Source organism: Zonotrichia albicollis, chromosome 3, assembly GCF_047830755.1.
Source record: "Zonotrichia albicollis isolate bZonAlb1 chromosome 3, bZonAlb1.hap1, whole genome shotgun sequence".
Lineage (NCBI taxonomy): Eukaryota > Metazoa > Chordata > Aves > Passeriformes > Passerellidae > Zonotrichia > Zonotrichia albicollis.
The window spans coordinates 24,902,223-24,919,855 of record NC_133821.1 but is presented as its reverse complement, the minus strand read 5'-3'; the positions used below and the strand labels follow the sequence as shown (position 1 = coordinate 24,919,855).

The following is a 17,633-nucleotide window of genomic DNA, read 5'->3' as shown; positions in this document are numbered from 1 at the left end:
TGTAAATGCTTTTGTTTGTCAGAAGCACTTTTATCAGTTTATCTTCAATCTCAGTATGATTACTCCAAGTTGGACTCAGTTGTTGTCTGATTTAACTAAAAATACTGTAAAATGTTGCCTTTTATGAATGTGGTGTAATTTTTAAAGTTAGCAAAACTTAAGAGTTCTAGTATTTCCTCCTTAATTTTTGTGTCTACTTGTTAAGCTTTGATGTTTTCCAAGCAAAATTTAATTTAAAAAAATATTCTTTAATGCTCCCCAGTGTTTCATTAGTATGAGTCTTTCGTGTAGCACTGAAAGCCAAAAAGCTGCATAAATAGAAACATTACGTGCAAATGAAGTAAGGGAAATTTAGTGTGCAAGTGAATTGGGCTCTGGGCTAACTCTCAAATACACTTTGCAATTTTTGCACTCAAAAGATACTGAATTACATGGAAATCGGTAACTAAACAGCACACTGAAGTATTAAGATGTTCTAATCTCTATTTTCAGGGGATTAAGTATTATTTTTAAGGCAACTAGTAGTTTTGAAGGGTAGTCTGCCAGAATTATCTCTTAATTTTTTTAAAAATATTTTAAAATGAATTATTCTCTGTTAACAGCTGGCTGTCTTCTTTAACTGTATTTTGGATGGGATTTTCTTTTACTTCATTGCCATCTATAGGAACGGATGAATATTTTTAGGTAAGTTTTTACACTTAATTTTCAATTATTTGTAAAGTTCTCTTTTTATCCTCCTCTCTATGTCTAGTACAGTTTTTTTATCTTATTCATTTACTTACAAGTGTTGTCACCAAGTCATGTCTCTTGTAGCTAAGTCTATGTGATATAATTAACATTTAAAATGCACAAGACTGTGTAAGAAAAACTAACAATATAGTGGCCAGGTTCAAAACTAGAAATGCTAGAATTGAAATAGTTTTGTAAATCTCTTCTGTGCTCTGGTCCAAGGGAATAATAGTAAGAGATTTTTCAGAACTAAGGTAAAACATTACAAAAAAATACTGAAATAGAATTAAGAGAATCAAAAGTTATTTTTTAAAGTATGTGAGGAATCTATAATAGATTTTTAAAAAGATATAGATATGAACAAGAACTATTAAAATCGTAGTTTAGAAAATTAATACAGGGTTTGGGTTTTTTAAATTCCTAATGCTAATGTCCCAAACATAATTTTTCACCATTCATTTCTAAACTTCAGTTGTGTAGTACTGCATGGACATTGAATGTCATGAAGAAGCTAATCTATAAATTCCATTCATAATCCAGATTTTGTTTTTGCTGTGGTGAAAACTTTCTTTGTAAAAGAGAAATTTTATCTTCTATGGAAGTAGTTTAATTTTTTATTGCTTATTTTTAATTTCTTAACAGCTTAATTGGTTTTTTAATTAAAGTTGGGTAATTATCGTTAATTGATTTTTACAACCTTCAGCATGTTTTTAACAGGTAGCTAGGATGCAATAATACATCCTTTACTCATGTGCCTGCTGCCTATAAAGGGACACAAATGGTCTGTATCTTGCATGTAATATTAGTAATCTTTATGAACTATTCATTAGTCAAATATTAATAAAAATTGTGAACAGAAAGTTATTTTTATTTGTTTTTTTCCTAAGTAGGTCGATAGTACGAGCAGGTATTGTAGGTTTGGCAGGGGACACTCAGAGTTGAGGCCTCCTCTGGTGTGGGTGCACATCAGATCTGAGGTGGGTGCTGTGGTGCCCAAAGGGTTCAGGGCTCCATCACTGGCCACAGGGGGTGGTGGCACAGTGGCACCCCCAGAGCTGAGGGACCCTGGGAGATCTGTCCTCATCCACCACCTGAGCACCACTTCTGGAGGGTTTTCTTCTCACAGTTGTTACAAGGTCCCTGTTTAAAACCAAAGCCAAACAAAACCAGCCCACAAACCAAACAACCACATTGGACACGGCACAAAGACTTTGGCATATTGGCTGTAAATTCAGCAAAGTTGATCTCTGAATAATTGCAAACTGAGCAGAAGGGTTGTGTTCCTGGTGCATGAGAAGTAGTGTTAGTGGATTTTTCTGCCTTAACACAAATCTGTCTTTCTCTTGGTTGAACAGAGACTTTGTGACAGCACTGTGTGGGTTTTGTACTCACTAATGTCACTGTCTGGAGGAGAAGAGGCAGGTTGGTATTCTAGAGAGGAGATGACCTGTGTAACAGTTCAAGTTCTACCAAAGCAAACCTTGTACTCTTAAAGTTAATTCATTGCAACATTAAAAACCCAACATGAGCACCAGCACCCGTTCCCCCCACTAGGTGTAAACTGATGAAAGATTAAGCTGATGTCCTTGGGAATTTTTTAAATGAGGTAAGCGTTTAGTCAAGTGAATCAATTTAGTCAAGGGAAACACATCCTACTGAAAATAAATGTTTGCTTTTTCTCTCGTAAGACTTTCTTTTGCATATGTTCATTATAACCTGATAATCAAGTTATACATTTTGAACAAGAAGCTAGCAACCATAATGATGACTTTCCCTTTTTTAGGTGCAGTGCAGATGGGTGAATCCATCTGCTTCCTTTATCCATCCTTTCCATGCCAGAATGGCTGGTGAATGCTCTTCCATGCCAAATCTCTTGCACAGTTACAGGAGTTTTTCTTCTTAGGCTTAGTTCTATGAATTATGGTCACATAGTTTGCTTAAAATATTTCAGCTTGTTTTACAACATCCATGTGACTTTATTTCTGTATTTTTGCAGAACTAAATTCTTAATAGCTGCCACTGTACAAACTAAATTTTTCTCCTTTTTTTCCCCCAAGAATTAAATAGTGTTTCACAGAAAATATCCTGGGAAATACTGGTGGAAAAAGAATGATATCTTAGAGTGTTGATTTTTTGTTAATTGTATAAAATATAATTCTTTATGGATAGAAAAGACTGATAATTTTTTATCTTAATGGCATGAGATTTTGTCTTATGTCTTACTTATTCATAAGTAAAAAATAACTTTCAAACATGAATTTATCAGTAATAAGTGTAAGAGGCAACTAAGCACTTTGTTTCCTGTATGGATGTTTTTCTGCTAGTTAACAGATTCATTTTGGTATCTGGCCTGCTTTTGGAAACCTTATCCAAACCAATTTTTAGGCAGCAGCAGAGTTTATGGGAGGTTTTAGTAGCATACATGCTTATAATACTGGCCATATTCAATGTCTACTGATACTTGAGTAAAGAAAGAAGAAATTGCCTTTATTCATTCTGCTGACATAAACACAAGTACTCTCTGCACATGCCTGTACTCCTTCAGTTGCACACTGCAGGGCTAAATGTTCCCATCTCTAAATAAAATTCCAGCTGATTTCAGCTGTGTGGACTCTATTGTCCATACCAATGCTACATAACTTGGAGTTTCTTGTTGCTCAAAACCAGGCATGCATATATTTTTTGTTGGTTTTTTTAGGTCAGTGTTGGGCAGGGTTATGTTGGAACCCATGAGAATGGTCCTCAGGCTCATGCTCAAAGAAAATGTTAGAAACTCTTGAGCCTGTCATGAAGTCATTTGGAGTTGTCCTGTCAGGCTGGGATGATGCTGAGGAATTGGTTAATTTGGACTCAGGTCGTGTGCCCAAGTATGAATGAGAAGGGAGCAATGGCCACAGGAGAAAATTGGGTGATGGACCACTTATATCATGTCCCAAATGGTGGAAAGAGGCTGCATCTTTGGATGAAGTAGGCTTCTATATGAAGTAATCAAGCACCAGGAATCATGGTTGCAGTTTGTGTTTTTCTAGTTTCCTTTTAGAATGATACAGCTCTGCCTTTTTGCTCAACTTGCCATCTACCCTTACTTGTAAAGAGTAGCCATGGTAAAGCACTAACACAGACATGGTGAAAAAATTGGACCTTAATTGGATAAAAGCCTTTTGAATGTTTTGAGTCCTATTGGAAAGGTGTTACTCTTGTCTATGTAAAAAAACATGCTTTTGTTTCATGGCCTGTAATCCCATTTATTTACAATAATGGGCCAGATACTATTTTTGGAGTTGCTTACTGTCTGATATAGAAGAATATAAAGTATTGCTCTGAAATGGCCTTTTCCTGTTATAGTTGCCTGACATACAGAGTCTGGCCTCAGTGTGTATTAGGCAAGGGAGCTAGAAATACAGCACAGTTAAATTATGGGTTTGTATCTCCAGGTGGTGCATGAATTTGTGGTTGAAGACTGAAGAAATTAATTTTGCTAAAGCAAGAAACAACAGGACATTAAGCTACTGTGCCAGCTTTAGATGTACGCTTCGAAAATTTTCTGCTGCTCAGCATTATTCAGTAATCTTTAACTCAAATTGCAGGAAATATTTGAAATTCCATTCTAACAATATCCAACAGAGAATATTAAAGAAGCATTACATTTCAAATGCCTGAGGGAAAATGTTCTCTTGCAACACCGTGGGCATTTGGATCTCACTAGTATATGCAGTATTATAGTCTAGTATTATGCTTTACTTGGTCTAAAATGAAAGCCCAATTTTAATTCTAACTCCAAAAACTTGGCATACTGCAGTGAAAAATAATTTATCTGAATGTTGTTTTTTTAATACACTGCAACTAACTTTAAAGCTTCCTCATATAATACTCCCACTATGGCTTTTTGTAATCTGACCCTTTCATTAAGACTTCAAATATATTCCCAAAGACTTATCTCGGTGCTTTCATTGCTAATTTACAAGTTAAAAGATTCCAAAGTTACCTGAGAAGTTTTTCTCATTCTATGGAATTTTTCTCTTAATAAGACAAAACTTTTGAGTATCTTTGTAAATATATAAAACACCAAACAGAGGAACTAATACACTCTTAAGGAAAGTAATATGCAAGCTTAAAATAGGGTTTAATAATATATACACACATTTCTGGGCTGGGTAATTTGGCAAACCTGTTAATGAACTTCTGTAAAAAAAAAAGTGGTGATTAAACCTTTTGGGTTTTTATAACCTATATATGCTGTATTTGATAGGAAAACTATTTTGGAAGTGAATCCCCAGCTTACAAGGTTTCGGGGAAAGAATAAAAGCGTATCTAAAAGGTTTATAAAATCACTAGCTTGAATTGATTACCATCTAAGTATTTCAGTGTTGCCAGAACAAGGACAAGTGCCATGTTTCTGTTGGAAAAATAAGATCTGTGGTGTTTAGAGAAATAGAATAGGGCTGTTCTCCACCTGCTGCTCACTTTTTTCTGTTTGCACTTGACTGTCACAGGGCCATGTCCAGGAGAATGCCAATACTGTGATGTTTCTTACCTTCATGGAGTTTCACAAGAGGCAGTGTTTGAGCAGTAGTGGGTCAGTTGCCTGTGTAATTGGACCACTTGTGACTCCTGACAAACTAGATTGGAGGGGAATGTGATTCAAAGGCTTGATACCTGCAGAGAGAATTCAGAACAGCAGCATACTGCAGATGGTTTATTTGTTCAACATAGCCATGTGGGACATAAATTAGTGAAGTGCCATTAACAGCACCATTAGTTTAACTGCAATGCTAGGCCCTGTCCTTGTTAAATGAATGCCACTGATTCCTATAGTGAAAGCTGGGAATGCTCTGCAGTGCTGGTGGACATCAGCTTGCCTTCTGAGGGCCACTGGTGGGTTCTGAGTTGTCACATTCCTTTTCATGGGAACTGAGACCTATTGAACATTGGTAAGGTATTTTTTTTTTCCATTGTAGTTGGTCCCAGACAGTTGTACCCAAACTTCTGAGTTAGTAGAGTGATCCATTATCTTGTATTGAATAAAATCTGAGAGATGATTATCTTTTTGAATGTGCCTCTGAGAAGACAAGAGTATCCACTGCAGTGTAGTTACACCATCTGGTAGCATAATTTTTAGACAGAAATGACTAAACTTTTAAAAACTGCACCTGTAAAGGACAGTCTGCATTTTTGGAAGACACTTAGGTGGGTTTGTAACGTTGAGCTTGTCTTGCCTGAGAAATGGAAGGCTTGTAAAATGCATTAGAGAGTTGTGTTGGAAGAATAGGTGTGTGTGGACTTCAAAATCATGACATTATTTCCAATTTTATTGTCAATTAAAAAATTATTTCTGTCTTAATGGTTATATTGACTGTTCCTTAAATAGAAGTATAAAGAAAAGCAGGCACAAATATAAAGCTTAATGTACAAAGCTTTCCACTCTTTTGTACCTCATCTGTGTATTTAAGTAGATGCTTCCCAATCCACTCTTTTGCCAGTTTTTGTTCCAATAACAATAGATGCAGTGAATTGCAATGAGTTGTCTGCTGCTTTTGTCACAGAGTCACAAAGTGGTTTGGACTAGAAGGGACCTTTGAAGTCCAGTGCACTGTGGACACCTTCCACTAGATCTGGTTGCTCCTAGCCCCATCCAACCTGGCCTTCAATCCTGCCAGGCTTGGGGCATCCACAGTTTTTCTGGGCAACCTGTCCCAGTGTCTCAACCCCTCAGAGAAAGGAATTTCTTCCTTACATCTAATCCAAATCTACTCTTTTCTGGATAAGAACTGTTGCCCTTGGTCTTGTCACTCCAGACCTCATGTAGAAAGTCCCTCTCCCCCTTTCTGAAAAGCCACCTTTAAGTATTAGTAGGCTATCATAAGCTCTCCTTAGAGCCTTCTCTTCTCCAGGCTAAAAACCCCCAAGTCTCCCAGCCTTTTTAAAAAGGGGAGCTGTTCCTTTCCTCCAATCCTTTTTTGTGGCTTTTTTTCTAGACCCATCTGTAACAGATCCTTACTTTTCTTTGCTGGGGGCTTCAGAGCTGGATGCAGAACTGCAGGTGGAGTCTCAGCAGAGCAGAGTAGAAAAAGGGAGGCCTCCTTCTTGACATGTTGGCCATCTTTCTTTTTACAACACAGCCCAGGATGCAGTTGGCTTTTTTTTTTTTTTTTTAAGATATCGGAAGATTTCCTTTGCAAATGTAATTAATAAGTTGAAATTGAGACAAAAGAGTCATAGTGATGTAATGTCAGTGAATGAGGTGCAGCTTGTGACGCAAGTTATTATGAAAGCCCAGAATGTTCCTGGAACACTGCTGGCAAAGTCCCCTACCTCTTAGGAGTGCTGTTAACTTTGTTACTCTTCAACTTGTGGCAGAGGTCTCTTCCTGTGGAATTCAGTCTAAGAAAACTTGTACTAGAAAACTTGTAACATAGTGCCATTCTTGTGTTAAGATACAAAAGCAGGACAGCTATGAAACAGTGATGTTGGTGGGAGTTTCATTTGAATAAATACTCAGATAGTAAGCAGACCTTACTTCTTGGGACTGTTGCAGAATAACTTGATTGATTGACTTTTCATCATAGAGTAAATTAAATATTTATATTCTGTAGAGATCTTGCTGGAGTAGCTTCTTTGGCATATGTCAGTGATGATATTTAACTTTATCAACTTTTCTCCCTTGGAGGGTTTTTTATTTGTTTTCTGGGTAGAATTTTTTTGGTATGTGGTATTGGGAAACCCCTAAGTATCTTTTTCTGTCTGTCTGCTTTGTAATATATCAAGTAGTATCCCTATTTAGTAAATTACTTAATAAATGAATTTCACTCTGTCGTGCTTGTTTTCTGAATCCGATTACCAAAACTGCAACACTTACAGCTTCAGCGTGTGGCTGAGCTCCAGTGCAATGACACACAGTGTGCAGGTGGTTGAATATTCCTGAACAAGCAGCTGTAAAATATGCCACCCATAATGCCAGTGAATAAATGCCAACTTCAGCATGAGTGTTCTTTTCAAATGTGCACCTTGCTGAGGTTATTAGTCACTCTGAATTCAAGGACATGTGAGTGCAGACTTTGCATAAAGCTCCACGAGTGGCCTACCTGTGAAGTGCTGCTGCTTGATTTTCAGAAGATGGCATGCTGTGAATTTTAAAACTCCCTCATCATGAAAGAACTGCAGCAAATGCCATTTTCTAATTGAGGCCATGTAAGTTAGTTACTCTACTTGTGTTTCTAACAATGAAGTTTAAAAAATCTCTTTCCTGAGATCAAAGAAATGTTATCATAATGAAAGGAAATACTGCAGTATTTACTGAACAGGGCAAGAAAACTGAAGAATGAAAATTCTGTATCTTTTCTAACATATATATAATTGTAATCTGTTTCATGGATTAGTGTGAAGATTATGCTGTTGGACTTCTGTTTAAAAGTAGAGGAATAATGAAAATGGTGAAAATATTGCTGCTTCCCTTAACATGAATGTGGATGAGAAGGAAGCCTCACACAGAATTGTAGCAGCAGCTGTGACTTTAATTTGAGCAAATCCAACTCAGACAAAGATTTTGGGAAAAGAAACCCGCAGATAGAAGTGAGACAGACCCTAAAATTGTATCAGTCCTAAAAAGACTTATGTAAAATAAGGCTTGAGTAAAATACAGAAACTACTTAACTCTGGGGAAATTCCTTCCCCCTGCCACAGCCATTTAGTGGTTTTGTTTTGCTCTGCCACTTGTGTGGATGAGTTAATTAAATTGTATCTTTTACATCTGTGAAAATGGAAGGAGGCAAGTGTTGCAGCTAGCTAGACTGGTCAGTCACAGCTCTCTTTGGAGACAAGATACCTCCACACTGCCCAGATGAATGCATGTTTAAACAGTGTTTATTATAGGTGAGAGATCATGGGTGAAGCTGTGGTGGGGTGACCCTGGCTGGACATCAGGTGCTCACCAAAGCCTATCTCATTCGCCTGCTCAGTGGGACAGAGGAGGGAGAGAAAATACAACAATAAGGTCAAGGTAAGGACAGGGAGAGCCAGTCACTGTTGTGGGCAGAACAGACTCAACTCAGGGAAATCAGTTTAATTTATTATCCATCAATAGGGTAATGAGGAAATAACTGTGTTATTCCTGAGGCAATGGAGCCCATTGCTGATGGGCTCAGCCTTGTCCAGCAGGGAGTCACTCCTAGACCCATCTGGCACTGGCTCTGCTGCAAACAGGGAAAGCTTCCAGCAGCTTCCTTCCCTGAAAGCTCCTGCTAAAACCTTCCATGCAAACACAGAACTGAAGTGTTTAAAATTTTAAAAAAAGGGGGAAAGATGATCTTTGTGCTGGAAATTGTAGTCAAACTTTGTTAATAATGAAAGTTTTTTGGAATACGCGGGATTATAGGATTGCAAAAACTGATCTATAATACAGTCACAGAAATCATTGTAATGGGCAACTGCTATATATTTTTAAAAATTTTCTCGTTCTACTAATTTCTTTTTTTTTTGAAACCTCATGAAAACAGGTTGCCAGTGATTGACTGATGCTGTAAAGGCATCCTTGTATGTCTGTCTCCAGAATAATTATCACATTCTAGGTTGTGTGCTCAGTACCACTGTTTCCATTAGATTGCCATTTACCCGTGGTGTAAATTGGAGCCACATGAGAAATGGGTTGATAGAAAGATGGGGTCAAACTGTGAACTGATTAATACTTAAAAGATCTGAACACACCACTTGAATTTTTGGCATTGTCTGATTCCGTATTATTTCAGTTTTCAAATTTTATTACATATCAAGGTAGGCAAGCTTCTGTGAGATCTTGTATTTTTGAGGAAAGGAATAGAGAGAATGTGCACCATTTCAATGGCTGTTCCTAATTTGGGGCTGCCAAACCAATGCTATTCATGCTGACATTTTGTCTTTTCAGGCAATTAAGTAATATATATTGAGGTAATTAAAGACAATTGCTTGTAATAGCAGAAAATTATTATAATCATTTTGTTTTCCAGATAACAATACAGATTTATAATTTCTGTGACCACATCCAGGGTTTTACTACCAGAATTGACAGGGAGACCATAAATAGTTGTTATTCCATTATGCTAAATGTCAGGGGTATAAATTTAAGTCTGTTCTATTTAAAAAGCCATGAGGACAGGTCATGATCCTTATGTTAAATGGATCTGCAGCAGTTAAACCTAAGCCCATTCTTGGTTTTCATAAACTTCTTCATCTTTTTTTGCACCTGTTGGACACAAATCAAATACACAGCTTGAAAGGGCATTAACACTTTTTTTGAAGATTTTAAAATAAGACTTTAAATTAATGTTGAGGTGAAAGAAAAGCAAGTTTCAAAATGCTGCCACTTTGCAATGATTTCCCCAGGTAACTCCAAGCCCATTAGCAAATTTGGTCACTTGTATGCTATTCCCTCATGTTCTGTGACATTAACAAGATTCTTATAATGACTTTTTCTCCTCCAAAACTAGGAAGGCCTTTGTTGGCAGAAGCTGTTTTAAAAGCTATTTTAAAATCAAAACAAAATACATCTTTACACTTTCAATAGCATAGCCTGGGTGTGATGCAGTCAAGAGGTGCATTTAATTTAATTGTCAGTAACGTGGGAAGTTGTAACAAAATGTGCAGCTTGGGCTGTACTGAGAGTTTCTATTCAATTGGGCTTCCTTTTTCTTTGTTAATGATTATGGCTGAAAAGCTTCATCAGGGTGTAAAGAGCAGTCATTCATACAGAGGACACTCATATCTATGTTTGTTAATCTTTGATGATGTGTTTATTTTTTTTTTTTTTTTAGTGGGGTTTTTCAGTTTAGAGGTCATACAGACATAGTGAAGTTATCTGCTGTGTTGAGAATTAATGCAGATTATTCTGATGCCATTCACACTAATTGTACCATTGCCAGCTTTTTTATTGTGTTATATTTTATTATGTTTTGCCCCTGGACTATTGCAGGCTTTGTCAGTGTATATTTTGGTTATGTACATAATTCTGCCTATTTTAAAGACATTTCACTCATTGCTTTAAAAATTTAAGCATTTTAAGTGATGTAAAAATACCTGGGGTTTCTAAGTATAATTGCAGGGGTTTTATTTAAAGCATTTTAATCATCTCCAGTTTTGCCTGTTAGCAAGGTCCTTTTTATCCTAAGAAACAAAAAGTGAAAGACAAGCAAATGGTTTGAGATTATATGGATAATTAAGTTAATGGTCCTGAAATAGAACCTGAGGAATCAAAAATGTGGTAGAGGAGCATCAAGATGGTTTTCTAAATGCTGAAGGGTTAGGACATGCAGCAGAGTGACTGAGGGAATCACAGCCTCAGGGGTTCACTCTCTGTCTTAAGCCAAAGCTGAAAGTACAGCAAGGAGAGCCCCCACCGTGCCTGTTGTGTGCAGCCTCTGATCACAAAGGTAGTGCAGGTCATTGGCCTCAGAAAGGACCTGTATTGGAGGTATTGAGTAACTTCAAGTTCTGAACTTCTGTCCCTGGTGAGGAAGCTGCTTCTCTGTCCTCAGCTCCCAGGTTTCTTGCTGGGCTTTTGATGCTCTTTTTGCAGGGGTTTGGCAGAAGTTGCTGTTCATGGGCTGAGTGCCTGAGTTCGAGTCTTGGCAATAAGCCACAGAACACCCTGAGTGTTGTCACTCAGACAACTCCTCCTTCTTTGGAAGTTATGAAAGCAGAAATAGGGTCCCTTTGAAAAAGGCAACTGAAACAGAGTAGGTGCCCTGGCAGAAGTTATCTGGTAGAGGAAAACAAAGCCCAGAGCACTGGGAATGTGGTGCATTAACATCACCACGCACTAGAGGGCCCAGCCTGCGTATAACCATTTCCCTAGAAGGAACATGGGAGTAGACTGAAGGAACTTCTGAGGAATTACAGTGATATTAGGAGGAGAAAGAGCTGTCTGAAGCCAACAGGACTGAGTGTGGAGAAAGGTGATAGAGTGACAAATGCATTCAACCTGAAAATGTAATCAGACAAGCATGTTCCCCTGCAGAAGAAGGGATTTAGCAACTTTGAACTCAAAATCATGTGATTTTTCTCCCTCCTCCTGGCTAGATTAAAAAGGGGAGTGATGTTTTTAATATTATATTGTGCTTAACAAGCCATTGCGTGCTGTGTCAAGTTCGTTTTCCCTATCTGCTCTGGCTAAAACCCATTGCTATCTGTAGTCTAGCCTGAAGGTGACAAGAGATTTGAATCATTGTAATTAGGCACTCATCATGCTGCAAAAAGATACAACTATCTTGATGAATCAGTATGAAAAAAATAAAAAGCTGTGGGTTTTTCTTTTTTCTTTAACTGCAGTTGGTGCTTGGAAATGTGAGAGCAGGAATGAGCTCAGCAAGAACTGAGGCAGCTTCCTCAGCATGACAACTGTTCTCTGTGCAGGAAAAATTGAGTGGCTTTTGCCCCTCTCCAAGTCCTGTTGACACCTTCAAGTGTTCTTGGACCTCTCCCAGGTTTTGCTTGACAAATATTTTCATGTGTGCCACTTCTTTCTGATTCTGGAAAATACACAGAAAGAATTCACTTTCTGCACTTAAGCAAGAGCTATGAAATGAGATATTGTTTGCCTTTTAGGATTGTTGCTCCAGGGCACACTTTTGCTGTGAAGTAAAAGTGATGAAAAAGTGGATCTGCCCAGGTTTGTGGTTGGATATGGCAGAAATAGGGTATAAGGAGCTTTATCCCTCTGGGGAAAGGCATATCCATGCACACCAAAAAGTAGGTTTTGTGACACTTATTACAGCTTTGTATTAACAATCAAATTTTGTTCTAATTTTTGCCTATGTTTTAGGAAAGGTGCAGAAAAAAATCCCGAAATACATATGGCTTTCACCAGGTAGCGATCCATTGCTATTTTCACCTTTTCTTTCTGGGGACAATGAGTTACCCTTCATTCTTTTTCTCTGAAGATACTTTATCTTATCACTCATCCATGCATCTTTCCTCAAAGCCTGGATAACATTCCTTTTTATTATTAAGAGGTTGCATTGTTCGAAAATGAATCAGGGAATGGCATTTATTGCCCAGTAGCATGCCTTATGAACAGTGGAGTTTTGTCATAATCTCAGAGTGTCTAAATTCAGGGTTCTAATGCCAATTTATAAGTGCTCTAGTTTTCAAAAGTGAAACGTGACTATGGATTTACGTACTTATTTCAGTAGTGGCAGCTGAAATGGGATAACATACTTTGGGAGGAGCAGGGAGCAAGCAGAATGTTGCTCACCCTACATGACTGCCCTGTAATAGATCTTTCAGAGCTTTGAAGAGTGGGTGTTTTTAATGACTATGTTGTATCGTTTAATGGATAATTTTAAAAAGTGACACACTTTTGCAAGTCAGTGTTAAAGCTAAACCGATTTGGAATGTGCCAAAAATAGATTTCAAGCTGGGGTTTGTAAAAATTTACTCTTCTGGAGTGAGCAAATACTAATTCTGTTGGTCATGAAAACTGTGTCTTTGTCTCTATTGAGATTATGGTTTAAATCAGTAAATATGAAGCACTAATTTTATATATATATATATACATACACACATATAGATATATTCTAGAATTAATTTGGCTTTGCAGCTTTAGGTATTTAACAAGAAATGTACCTGAGAGTTTTCCTTTCTTCCAATGATGAACTAAAGACTTAGCTCAAAGTAGAAGCCTTTGAGCTTTCTAATTTGCAGCTAGATAACAGATGCATTTATATCCACTACACTGTTATTTCCCTTCTTGGTTTTTTTATCATCACCTGATTTATATAAGTAAAATCTGCTGAGTAAGTAATTTTTTTTTTATTGTCCCCTGAAGGGACAAGTTCACATAGTCTCTACCTTCCAGTTCACACATTCACTACCTTCCATCCTGCATTCATTTTTGGGGCATGTTGGCTGACTTAATGCATTTGGTGGATAAGGAGGAAATCTTAAAAGCTTCAAATGTGAATTTGTTTTTTTAAAATTCAAGGAAATGCAAATTGGTGTTCCCTTCCCCAGAGTGCTCAAGAAAAGACTGTGACCTGAGCTTAATGATTTTTTTTCCATTTGGCCTTTGATATCAATGATTAACTCTGGAGGTCCTGTTGGCTGAGAGGGCTCCAGAAGCCATGGTGAGCTGCTTTGTGCTTGCCTGGCACCAGAGTTGTGTGCAGTGGCAGAGGAGAGGAAGGGGAAGGGAAATGAAGGGCATGGCTACAAACAAGTGAACAAGCTGAATATAATGTACAAGGAATTTGGGAAACTCGAGGGAAAAGTGAAGAACCTAACATGGAGGTTTGGGCATATGAAGTTGAGCTTGAACATCGCCAGTGCATGGAAAATCAGACAAGTTCACTGTTTTGTCTGTCCTTTGGATTACAACCTCTGTGTGTTGTGGCATAGAAGAACACTGAAAAGAAATTTTTAAGTACTATGTAATTCTTGTTGCCATTTTGTTTTCAAAACTCACTTATTCATCATGGGCGATGTTTCCTTTGTTTTCTGCTGACAGCAGAATGCTTCCTTGTTCTTACATGTTGATATATGGCTTCGTTTGAGGGAGATTGTTGGTGTTGCCTTTAGCACAAATGATGTATGCATTTGCATTTCTGGAACACTTTCAGAGTTCCCCATTTGCTTTTATCTCCTTTACAGAACGAGCAACTATTTTCTGGTTTATCTTTTCTGAAGATCAGCGTAGATTGTTGATTACAGGGTGCAATAAATTAACTTGTCAACTTTTGCCACATTTCATGTTTAGGTTATATATCTGAACAATGTTGAAGATTTATAGAAAACTTTAAAAATTAATCTGAAATGTAAACACTTGAGAACAAAAGGGTTTTTTTTTAAACTGGATTTTATTTCGAAAAGACTGCTGCATAAAATTGCATATCTCTATCTAGAACAAGTTTTTTAATTTTAGTTGCTAAAGGGGTTTTAGAGTGATTTATTAGACAACTGACTGCAAAACTAAAAGTATATTGTTGTAATCCTATTGTTGTCTTTATTTGCCTAAACCAGAAAAACAGGGAATTTGAAAATACAGCGTTCATTAGAGTAAAAAATGCAGGTTTTTTAAATCATGTTTTGTTCTTCAGTTTTCTTTTAAAGGAATTTGTTTTCTTACTGTATTTTAAAATAGGCTTGAAAAAACTTCACTGTAGTCACAATGTAATTCTTCATTATTTTTTTATCTGAAATTACTGCATGGGTGGGAGAAATTAGTAAATTTTACTTTTTCAGTAGTCTGATAAATGGCTTATTCACTTGTGGATAGCATATTTTGTTCCAGTTGCAATATATAGAAACAGTTTAGTTCTTGCCTCTCTGTTCCATTTTGGCCTTCTAATCAGAATTAACACTTTGAACGGATCAGTGTTTTGAGCTGGAAATATTATTCAAACTGAGCCTTTTTATCCACAAGTTGTTTGCAGTGAATTCTTGAATTCCACCAGAAGATAACTAGGCTAACTACCTTTAGCAGACAAATTTTTGTTTTTCATAAAGAATAAACCACTTTCAGTCTAGCCACCCATTTCCTTTTTTTTCTTTTTTTTTTTTTTTTTTTTTCCTTTTCGAATGTCTTGGTCTGAGGTCTCAGAGGAAAATCCATGGAAATTTCTTTCATGGTTTCAGAGGATCATAAAGTGATTAAAAAAAAAGAAAAACAAGCAACAAGCATTTAATTCCTGGTTCCTTTTTTTTTCCTGTGTCGGTTTGTTACATGTAGAATTTCAGTTTTATCCTTTCCGATTTGAAAAGATCCCGGAGTAATTTTTCTTCTTGAATTCTGTTAAGCAGTAAGAGACCCTGAATTTTACGAAAAATCAACCTTTTAACAACTTTCTGAGAGGAAAGGTAAGGGTTCTTCACCTGGTCTCCCCCTGCCCCACTACCTTCTCCCAAACAGGACCTTCCTTTAGCCCCTGGGCAGTTTTCTCCCCATTCTTTTACCATATAAACTTGATTACATGTGTCTGAATGCAGTTTAAGGGATTCCTGGGCAAGGGCAAGTCAGACCTGAAACAGGAAAAGCCTTTTTGCTCCCTAGAAATGAATTTGAATGTTTATCTATTTACTCAAGGTAATATTTGCCTTTTAAAAGCAGCACCTAACCTTTTCTTTCTGTAGTTTTTCCATTTCTTTTGGAATATTCATTCCTAAGTATCTCATCAGTTTCCTTGCCTGTTGAAATTTCAAGAACCCTGCTAACTGTTTGTTCTTTGTCAGTGGTGTTTCTTTCCCTATAGCTATTTTTGCTTAGAGTTTGTCTTGATTTCAGACCCATTTTCCAAGAGCTCAGTTATTGCTTTTTTACTATGGATAAGATGGACAGCCTGAACTTCTTTATCATAATTATTGCTTGAACTGTCCTGCAAGTTGGAGTTTTCTGTGTTTTGCCAGGGCAGGGATGTGTGTTAGTACCTCTTCTGCCTGATCTTTGGGTTTGGTGTATTAGGAACTATCAAAGACCAGACTTTATTGTGGTGGTATTACTGATGCAAGCTGAGAATTCAGCCTGTCTAGTTTTGTGACTGTGGCTTTCAAGGCTTTTAAGTGTTTTTAAGGGCAATTCTGTGTTGCACAGAAGAAAAAATAGCAATTACCTTGTAGTGAGCACTGGGATCTCTCCTCTCTGTTTGCACTGACCATGAGTTACCACATGCATGGCTTTGGGAGATTGGGAAGTAGCAGCAAAATCCCAGCGATGGCTGCTGTGGAAGAACACAAATACATGGGAGCATTGTAATGCATTTAAGAATTATTTCCTTTTAATCCATAGCAAATGTCGCAAGTTTCCTAAGTTTCATCACTTCCCTGAAGTGATGGTGGGATGTCTTTTTTTAACTTTTTTTAAGTGGTGTGTGGTAACTCAGGTTGAGCAAAAACCCTGTCCTGGAGCAGAAAATTGCAAAGTCCTTTACAATATGATAGATTTTTTTATTTCTATTTTTTAAAGTATAAATTCTAAATACTCTTGTCTGCTTAGATAATGAATAAGTTGTACAGTTCTTGGGCATCTTTTTTTCAATGCTCTCGTGTACCTCACTTGATTTATGCAGCCCCTCTGTCACTGCAGTGAGAGAATGACCATAATCATTTTAGCAAAGTTTCTAAACTTGTTAAGGGTATACTCCACTATGCTCAAGGTAAGAGCCACCGTTTATTATGAGTCCTTCATTTGGAACATCCTCTTCTGGACATTCCTAATTCTTTAATTCTTTAATATCAGGAGCCACCAAGGCAGTCTTTGTTCTCCCAGCATTGCCGTGTGATAAGCCTTCCCAAACACAGTGTTATGCCTCTTCCAAAAAAGTGGAATTTTGGAAGGCTTTCCCCACTTTCTATCTGCCTTCACAATATTTTCTCCCTCTTTCTATGCATGATTAATGAGACAAAGGAAGATTTAACCCTTATGCAGAAGTAGTCAGTTTGACTGGAAGTGAGAAGTTACTTTTGCATTTACAGTGTGTATTTAGTGGCATGGGATGACATCCTGGAAGTTTCCCATCTCAGAATGTTTGCTGGCATATGTACTGAGTTTGCTTTAAAAAATGGTAATAAAATAAATCTTCCTTAATTTTAGAAGTCTTTTCACTTCAGGTAAGTTTTGGTGACATCTGTATTTTTTCTCTTGTTTTGTCAACAAGTGTTAATATCAATGTCATTAATATCAAGGCTTACTGGATATTGATTCTATTGGAATAAATTTTAAAGTTATCTTTGTGTTGGGAATAATTTCTATTTAAATTGCATAAAAATCAGTCTTTGTTGTAACTTGGAGACAGAAAAAATATATTGAGAAAGCTTTGAACAGACTTTCTGATGCAGGGCCAGCTATGTCAGTTTGTATTAGATGAAGTGCCATAGATTTATTAATGGGACTGGTAAGAGGAATATTGTTATGGCAATATTGAATTTAAACTTCTATCTCTTTGTTC

At 37.1% G+C, this 17,633-nt stretch overlaps 1 protein-coding gene across 7 annotated transcripts in view; it reads left to right on the top strand.

Moving 5' to 3' along the window:
• Positions 1 to 17,633, top strand: part of WDPCP (WD repeat containing planar cell polarity effector) — a 148,506-nt gene that overhangs the window by 1,578 nt on the left and 129,295 nt on the right. For 5 of the 7 annotated variants that reach the window (XM_074536987.1, XM_074536979.1, XM_074536981.1 and 2 more), the window contains exon 2: positions 603 to 684. The gene's annotated coding sequence lies outside the window, so the exon portion shown is untranslated. Of the gene's footprint in view, positions 1 to 602; positions 685 to 7,513; positions 7,918 to 8,598; positions 8,726 to 17,633 lie in introns of those variants that run through there. The other 2 variants (XM_074536983.1, XM_074536985.1) reach the window with 2 other exon arrangements.